The sequence below is a fragment of the Sminthopsis crassicaudata genome, chromosome 2, assembly GCF_048593235.1.
Source record: "Sminthopsis crassicaudata isolate SCR6 chromosome 2, ASM4859323v1, whole genome shotgun sequence".
NCBI classification, from domain to species: Eukaryota; Metazoa; Chordata; class Mammalia; order Dasyuromorphia; family Dasyuridae; genus Sminthopsis; species Sminthopsis crassicaudata.
The window spans coordinates 190,913,664-190,921,362 of record NC_133618.1 but is presented as its reverse complement, the minus strand read 5'-3'; the positions used below and the strand labels follow the sequence as shown (position 1 = coordinate 190,921,362).

General features: G+C 36.4%; 1 pseudogene; it reads left to right on the top strand.

The window, feature by feature from the left end:
• The first annotated feature begins 2,226 nt into the window (after nt 1–2,226).
• LOC141552699 (fructose-1,6-bisphosphatase 1 pseudogene) lies at nt 2,227–5,513 on the top strand (annotated as a pseudogene).
• Nucleotides 5,514–7,699: the final 2,186 nt, after the last annotated feature.

Sequence of the window (7,699 nt, the reverse complement as noted above, 5' to 3'; positions counted from 1 at the left end):
CTTGGCTTTGAGTATAGGACCCCCTTGGATTTAGGTAGCTTTCTCTACTCTTTTCAGGAAACAGCCTAATTCACAGAGTTTGCCTTCTGATCTGGAACTGAAGGCTGCCTCACTGTCTGCTCCTTTGCTGACCAGAACCAAGGGTCTCAGTTGCTCATCTTCTGTGATTAATACCCTCTCACTGTCTTTCCCAGATTTTTACTGAGTTGAGCTTAACATCCCTTTCACTCCAGTGGGATTGACTTTTATTGAAGTTTTTCCATCTATCTTGAGCTGATGAGTGGTATCATTCTATCAGACTTTGTTCAGAGGTTTGGTTTCATGTAGTTTTCAAGGGAAACTAGGAGAGCTCAATAACTTCCTGGTTTTACCCTGCCATCTTGATTCCATCCCTGGAGTCCCTGTGTATTTCCTTAGGGATAGATAGGGCCACATTATAAATAATAATGATGTTTTCCCAACTGTTCTGGCATTAGTCATGGAATCTATGATAGTTCACAGATTTTTTTTAGCCTTCTAGATTATTAGTCTTAAGGGTTTAAGATAGGGTTGTACTAGGACACAACACCTTAAGCAATGTGTTATAGCCCTCTTTTTAGTTATACATTTGTAATTTGAAGAAGCAGAAATTATGGATAATAAAGTGACTGTCCATGTATAGTAATCTTGCCTAAATAAATATAAAAGTCATTATTTTAACTTGAGCATTTTGATTCCTATATTCATGTTAAAAAAACCTCTAAATAACTATTGATTAGAGAATTACAAATTGAAAAAACTCTGGATACCACTTCATACCTCTCAGATTGTTAAAGATAACAGGAAAAGATAGAGATGAATGTTGGAGGGGATGTGGGAAAATTGGGACACTAATGCATTTTTGGTAGAGTTGTGAAATGATCCAGCCATTCTGGAGAGAAGTTTAGAACTATGCCCAAATGACTGTAAAACTGTATTCTCTTTTTCCCAACAGTGCCAATCCTGGATCTGTATCCCAAAGAAATAATAAAGGAGGGAAGAGGACCCACATGTGCAAAAATGTTTGTAGCATCTCTTTTTGTGGTAGCAAAGAATTGGAAAATGTGTAGATGCCCATCAATCAGGGAATGACTGAATAAGTTGTGGTACATGAAGGCAATGAAATATTATTGTTTGTAAAAAGTGAGGAACAAACTGATTTTAGAAAAGCCTGAAATGATTTACATGAAGTAATGTTCAGTGAAATAAGCAGAATCAGGAATATACTGTACACAGTGGCAGCAAGGATATATGAAGCTCAACTATGAAAGCCTTGGTTTTTCTCAGTGGTTCAGTGATTCAAAGCAATCCTAATAGACTTTGGATAGAAAATGCGACCTGCATCTAGGAAAAAAATCTAAAGAAAGAAACTGAATGTAAATCAACACATGCTATGTTCCCTTGTTTTTCTGTTTTGTTTTTGTTTTTGTTTTTGTTTTGTTTTGTTTTGTTTTAATCCCATGATTTTTTCCGTTTTGCTCCGATTTTTTTCTCTCCCAAAATGATTCATAAATCACTGTTGGTCAAAATAAAGCATAAATAAATCATGAATCCATTTTAACTTTATCTTAGTATAAGGTGTTGGGTGTTGGTCAATGCTTACTTTCTGCATTTTCCAAGCAATTTTTGCCAATAGTGAATTCTTATCCCAGAAGCTGAAGTCTTTAGGTTTATCAAACATTACATTACTATATTGACTATTGTGTCTTATAAGCCTAACCTATTCCACTGATAAACTACTCTATTTCTTAGACAGTACCAAATAGTTTTGATGACTACTACTTTATAATGTAATTTTAGAACTCGTACAGCTAGGTCACTTTCATTTACATCAGAGCTAGTATTTGAAAACAGGTTGTGTCATTCTAGGTTTAATCATTTTTCCATGGAATGGATTATTGTGTAAAAATATCTAGTTTAAAGATACCTCATTTGATTGAATATTCAAACTTTTCTGCATGTTTTTCTTTGCATCTCTCCATACTCTTAAGAACAAAAAGAATAAAGGGTAAAAGAAAAGCTTTTAAGTGGATTACTGAAAGGTCTTGAGACAGACCCTGGTTCTTCTGCCAGTGGAACTATAGCCTTCCTAATGACAAGCAGAAAATATTTCAGTTGTGAAGATATATTATTATGTCAGGGATGGAGCCTGTGGGACTACAGAGTTTAACTGAGTGGTTCAGTAACATGTGAAGAAAGCTGGGAGCTATGCCAAGGTGAGCTGGGGTTTTGACCTTAAAATCACCAGTGGAAAGCACTGAAATTATTGACAACAGAATTGAAACAGAAATTCTATATATATTAAGCAGTTACAAAGAATAGAGAGATGAAAAGAGCCTTTATATCAACTCCTTCCTTAATTTATAAATGGTATAGGTAACAAAAATTGTACATATTCAATACACATTTAATAAACTCTGCTTTCAGCCATATCAATGGGTCAATCATTAGAAAGAACTACATTTATTAGGTAAATGTTTCTTCATTTCATCTAAAATGGCTTCTTTTAGAATTAATTTCCCATCTGCTCTCTCTTTTTTGGAGATAGTCTCTCTGTTTTCCCCAGCCTAGAAGTAAAGAGGTCACTTATAGTTCAATCTTAATACTTTTCAGGACAGTAGTAACACTGCTGTTTTCTCAAGCAGGGTCAATTGGTTTTTCTTTAGACAGTGTGGCCCTCTAAATCTCAGAGGTCAAATAAACCTTAATTCACCTTGAACTCATGAACTCAATCAGTTAAAAAACCTGAGCTTCCTTTAGTAACTGAAATTATAGTTGTGTGTCCCTATATACAGATTTTTTTATAAAAGTGAGAAAAGGAGTAGATTTACTTTTCTGCATTCTGGCGCAGTTGTTAATGTGTATATTAAAGAGACTTGGACATGAGACTTGCTATATTTATGAGGTGCTTGTATGTCATCTGATTATAGCTATAAGATGAAATCCTGTTACTAATCATAAGCTAAAGGAAAGAAAGAATCTGGTATCTGAATCCAGAAAGATAAAAGGAGAGACAGAAAGGAAATGACAGATATCAGCAAGAGCAAAATTTACATCTGGAAGTGAGTGACTATATGGTTTGAATGAGATATTATGCCCATTTAGTAAGCTCAGCATAGATCAACTCAGCTGTTAAAGCAGCTCAAATATTTTTTTTAACATAGAAATTATAATTCTCTAGGAACTTTTATGGATAATTACTGATACAGAACAAAGACATCAAAGTTTAAAGTTCCAGAGCTGTGGATTGCCCTAGGCACATGTATGTTTTTCAATCACAAACCTTGTCAAGTTTTCTTGTATATTCATTCTCCCCCACAGATACTGAGTGCATTAGTGGAAGAGCATGACCTAGATTTATGTGTAGATCAGGATATATTTTCAGTTGCTATATTTATTTAAATATAGTAGTATGGCACTATTTTTTCTTTTTTTTTCTTGCATGCAAATTTTTATCCTTAATATAAAAACCTCCACCATCATTTTAGTATATAAATCAAGAGATACTGAATGGCTAGAGGGTGGTAAACAGAGATAAATGCATTTTCTTAACAAGTTTACCCACCATCTAGCCATAGATGATGATGATAGTAAATACTACCTTATAAAATGGTCTTTTAAATTAACTTGAATCCAGGGATTTTTTTTTAACATATGTAGATATTCATGATTATATAATGTCAGAAAATGTCCATCTATATTAATGGCTCCTTACCCACATTCTTATGTTAACCTTTTTGGGGAGGCTGTGTTCTGCTTCACAGGATCATAAAGTTAGTGCTCAAAAATATCTTAATGAATTGCCTACATGACTTTTCACATATGTGTTAACAAAAACAGGATATTAATACAAGTCCTCTGACTCCAAAATCAATTTTCTTTCCACTCTATCACAATGACTCTCCTGTTTTGATGCTAATATTATAGCACTGTACCTTCTAAGTATAGCTTGAAAAGGTATAAATAACTTTAAAATCAGGTAGAAATTTTCAAGGAGTGAATATTACTTCACTTAAGAGAATTCTATGGTATATTCTATGTTTTATATGGCTGACATTCCTCTACTTTAACTTTGGTGAAATAGAGATGCTGTCTCAGTAGCTATACTTTTGCTTCTAGAGTTTAATAAATGTTAAATTTAAATTATTCAAGGTGGACAGCATTACTATGGGGAAAAAAATCTACACATACCAAGTAGTTATGTAGAAATTCACTAAAGAAAATCCCACGATTATTATAATGAAACAAATAGAACATTTCTGTTAACAGTCTAAGTTGTTTGATCTCAGTAGTTAGTATACCATAGACACCTAATAATGCCTGTTCAATGTTGGAATAATAAAATTTAATTCCTAAAAAATAATTAAAGTTCCTCATGAAAAGTGAGCTTTCAATAATACCATGGATTTACAAATGTTAACAGAAGTGGGTGATGGCCAGGTTTTTGGTTTTTGTAAATACTTGGAGGGGTACACATCTGCATGCAGAGATCAGCTCAGATTCTCTACTCCACCCTCTCCAATTGCCTACTAAGTTCAGGATTTCTTTGCCTTAAAGACATTCTCTCCTCAGACCCAATCATGACTGACAAGTCCCTTTAACAGTGATGTCAACAATTTGACCTGTTTCTTCATGGAGAAGGGCAGAAAAGCCAAGGGCACTGGTGGAATCACCGTTGCATAATAAACTCTGCACCACTGTCAAAATCATCTCCTCTGTGGTGTGGAAAGAGGCATAGCAAATTTTTATGAAATTACTGGCTCTATGAATATCATTGTGATCAAAGAAACTGGATGTTCTCTCCAGTGACCTCGTTATGAAAATGCTAAAGTCATCCTTTGCTACTTGTGTTTTTGTATCAGAAGATAAAAATGCCATAACAGTAGAAATAGAAAAAGGGGTAAATATATGGTTGGTTTTAATCCTCTGGATGTTTCTAACACTGACTGCCTTGCATCCATTGGAACTGTTTTTGGTATCTACAGAAATACTTCAACTGGTGAACCGTCTAAAAAGAATGCCTTGCAGTCTGGCAGGAATCTAATGGCTATTGGATATGCACTCTGTGACAACGTTATAATGTTAGTGCTGGCTATGACGTGTGGAGTCAATTTTTCTGTGCTGGATCTGGCTATTTGAGAATTCATTTTGGTTGAAAAGGATGTGAAGATAAAAAAGGCAATATCTATAGTCCTAATGAGTGTTATGCCAGGGACTTGTATCCTGCAATAACAGAATATATCCAGAAGAAGAAATGTCTCCAAGATACCACAGTTCTTTGTGGTGCTCCATATTGGCAGATGTACACCAAAGTATGTGGAGGAATCTTTTTGTATCCAGCCTACTTTTTTTTTTTTTTTTTTGGCAATGAAGGAAAGCTGAGAGTCCTATATGAGTGTAACTCAATGGCCCTTGTAATGGAAAAAGTGATTCTGGTGTCTCCTGATGATGTGAATGAATTCTTACAGATTTACAAGAAGCATGCTGCTAAGTGAAGATCTCATCTTCTCATTGAGGCTAAGACATGAAAAAAAATAGGGCCAAAGAACAAAGGGCACTCTGTGAACAGATAAACTTCCATGGCAGACTAACACCAAAGCACATTTTTATTTCCCACAATCCTTTTGATAAACAAAATATTGTGTGGTCTTTCAGGCACCCTAACCATAGTGCAATTTCTATAGTGACACAAATGGGAAAGATTTTTTTGAGAGCCAGAGAAGCAAAAGAAAAAAATAAAATTGCTATTCCTTTAAAAAAAAAAATAGGGTGGCGCCAAGATGGCAGAGAAGATACACGTGAATTTCTGAGCTCCCTTCCACCCTCAATACCAATTAGTTAAATCAGCCTCAAAAATGACACTGGACTGATAAAAACCACAAGGATTAGAAGCACAACTTACCAGCAGAAAAGAATCTGGAATTTCAACAGAAAAGGTCAATTCCGAGGGGAGGAAAAACAGACCAGTACAGACAGGGTTGGACTAGGTACTAGCACATTGTGCCAAATGGGCTGGGGAGAACTCTGGGATCAGAGAAGCTATTGAGATAGAGAAATCTGGCATAGGCTGATAGCTTTATTCTGCTTATAAAACAGCACATCAGAAGAGAAACCAAAGCCACTTTAAAAAAAACAAAAAACAAAAAATGCCAGATCCTATTACTACCCCAATCCATAAGTGACCTAATACCGATCCCGGCCCGGCTGTGCAGCCACCTTCTGTGGTCCCAGGTCTTTTCCTTGGGGCAGTTAAAGAACCTGAATAGAGGGGGACACAGCCTGGGGCAGCCTCTAATCCACATAGTGCGGGGCTCAGCCTGAGGCAGTGGAACTCCCCCAGCAGCAAATCTCTCTCAGCAGCAACTGTGCTTCCAGGGCAGAGACTTCCAGTTCTAGTGCAGGGGCTTTTCACTGGTCAGCTGCTAATATCCATGGCCCCATGGGGGAACTGTGGTGGGGTTGTGATGTTTTCAATGTTCAGCCTCAAACCTCAGAGCAGTCACTACGCCACACAGTGAGGGGTTCTTTACTGGTCACTCCTCTCAAGTCAACTTTGCTAACCACCTCTGAATCATTTCTGGGGGGAAATCATCAAAGTGAACTGTCCAGAGATAATAGAAACAGAAGGGAAAATAGGCGTTGAAAGAATTATTCATCTAACACTTTATGAAAAAAACCCTAAAAAAAGGAACTCAACAGAACATTGTGGCTAAGCTGCACAACTACAAAACAAAGGAAAAAATATTGCAAGCAGCTAGGAAAAAACAATTCAAATATCACAGTGCCACAATAAGGGTCATGCAAGATCTAGCTGCCTCCACATTAAAGGATCAAAGGGCCTGGAACCTGATATTTCAAAAAGCAAAAGAACTTGGAATGCAACCAAGAATAAACTACCCAGCTAAGTTTAGCATTTTATCCATGGAAGAAGATGGACATTTAATGAAACAGAGGAATTCCATTTGTTTCTAAGAAAAACACCAGACTTAAACAAAAAATTTGATCTACATCCATAAGACTGAATAGAAGCAGAAAAAGGTAAAAAGAACTCTTGAGAACTGTATCTCTGTTGTGGATATACAGAAAGTTCGCATGGATAATTTGATTTGACTGATATAAAAAAAAGGGAAGTAGTAAAGGGAAGGGGATAGTATCAGAAAACGGGAAAGGAGAGATAAAAAGAGGGAAACTACATCCCAGGAAGAGGCAAAGAAAATTGAGCACATCTGAGGGAATTTAGAGAGGGGGAGAAACATTGTGTGAATCTTACTCTCATCAGTAGGCTCAAAGAGTAAATAACTGACATAGTAGTTTTCCAGATAATTCTCTCTGACCTCATTAAAAGGGGGGAGAGGAAAAGGGAAAAGGAAAAGATGAATAAGGGAAGGGTACAAGAAAAGGGAAGGGACTTAAAAGGAGGGGGGAGGGATACTAAAAAGAGAGGGCTGTGCATCACAAGTGGTGTCCATAAACTAAATACTGGGGAAGGGGTTCGGGGGGACAAAGGGAAAAAAAAGCATAATCAGGGGATAATATGATGGCAGGAAATACAGAATTAGTAATTTTAACTGTAAATGTGAATGGGATGAATTCTTCCATTAAGCGGAGGCAGATAGCAGACTGGATCAAAAGTCAGAACCCTACAATATGTTGTTTACAGGAAACTCATTTAAAGCAGGGA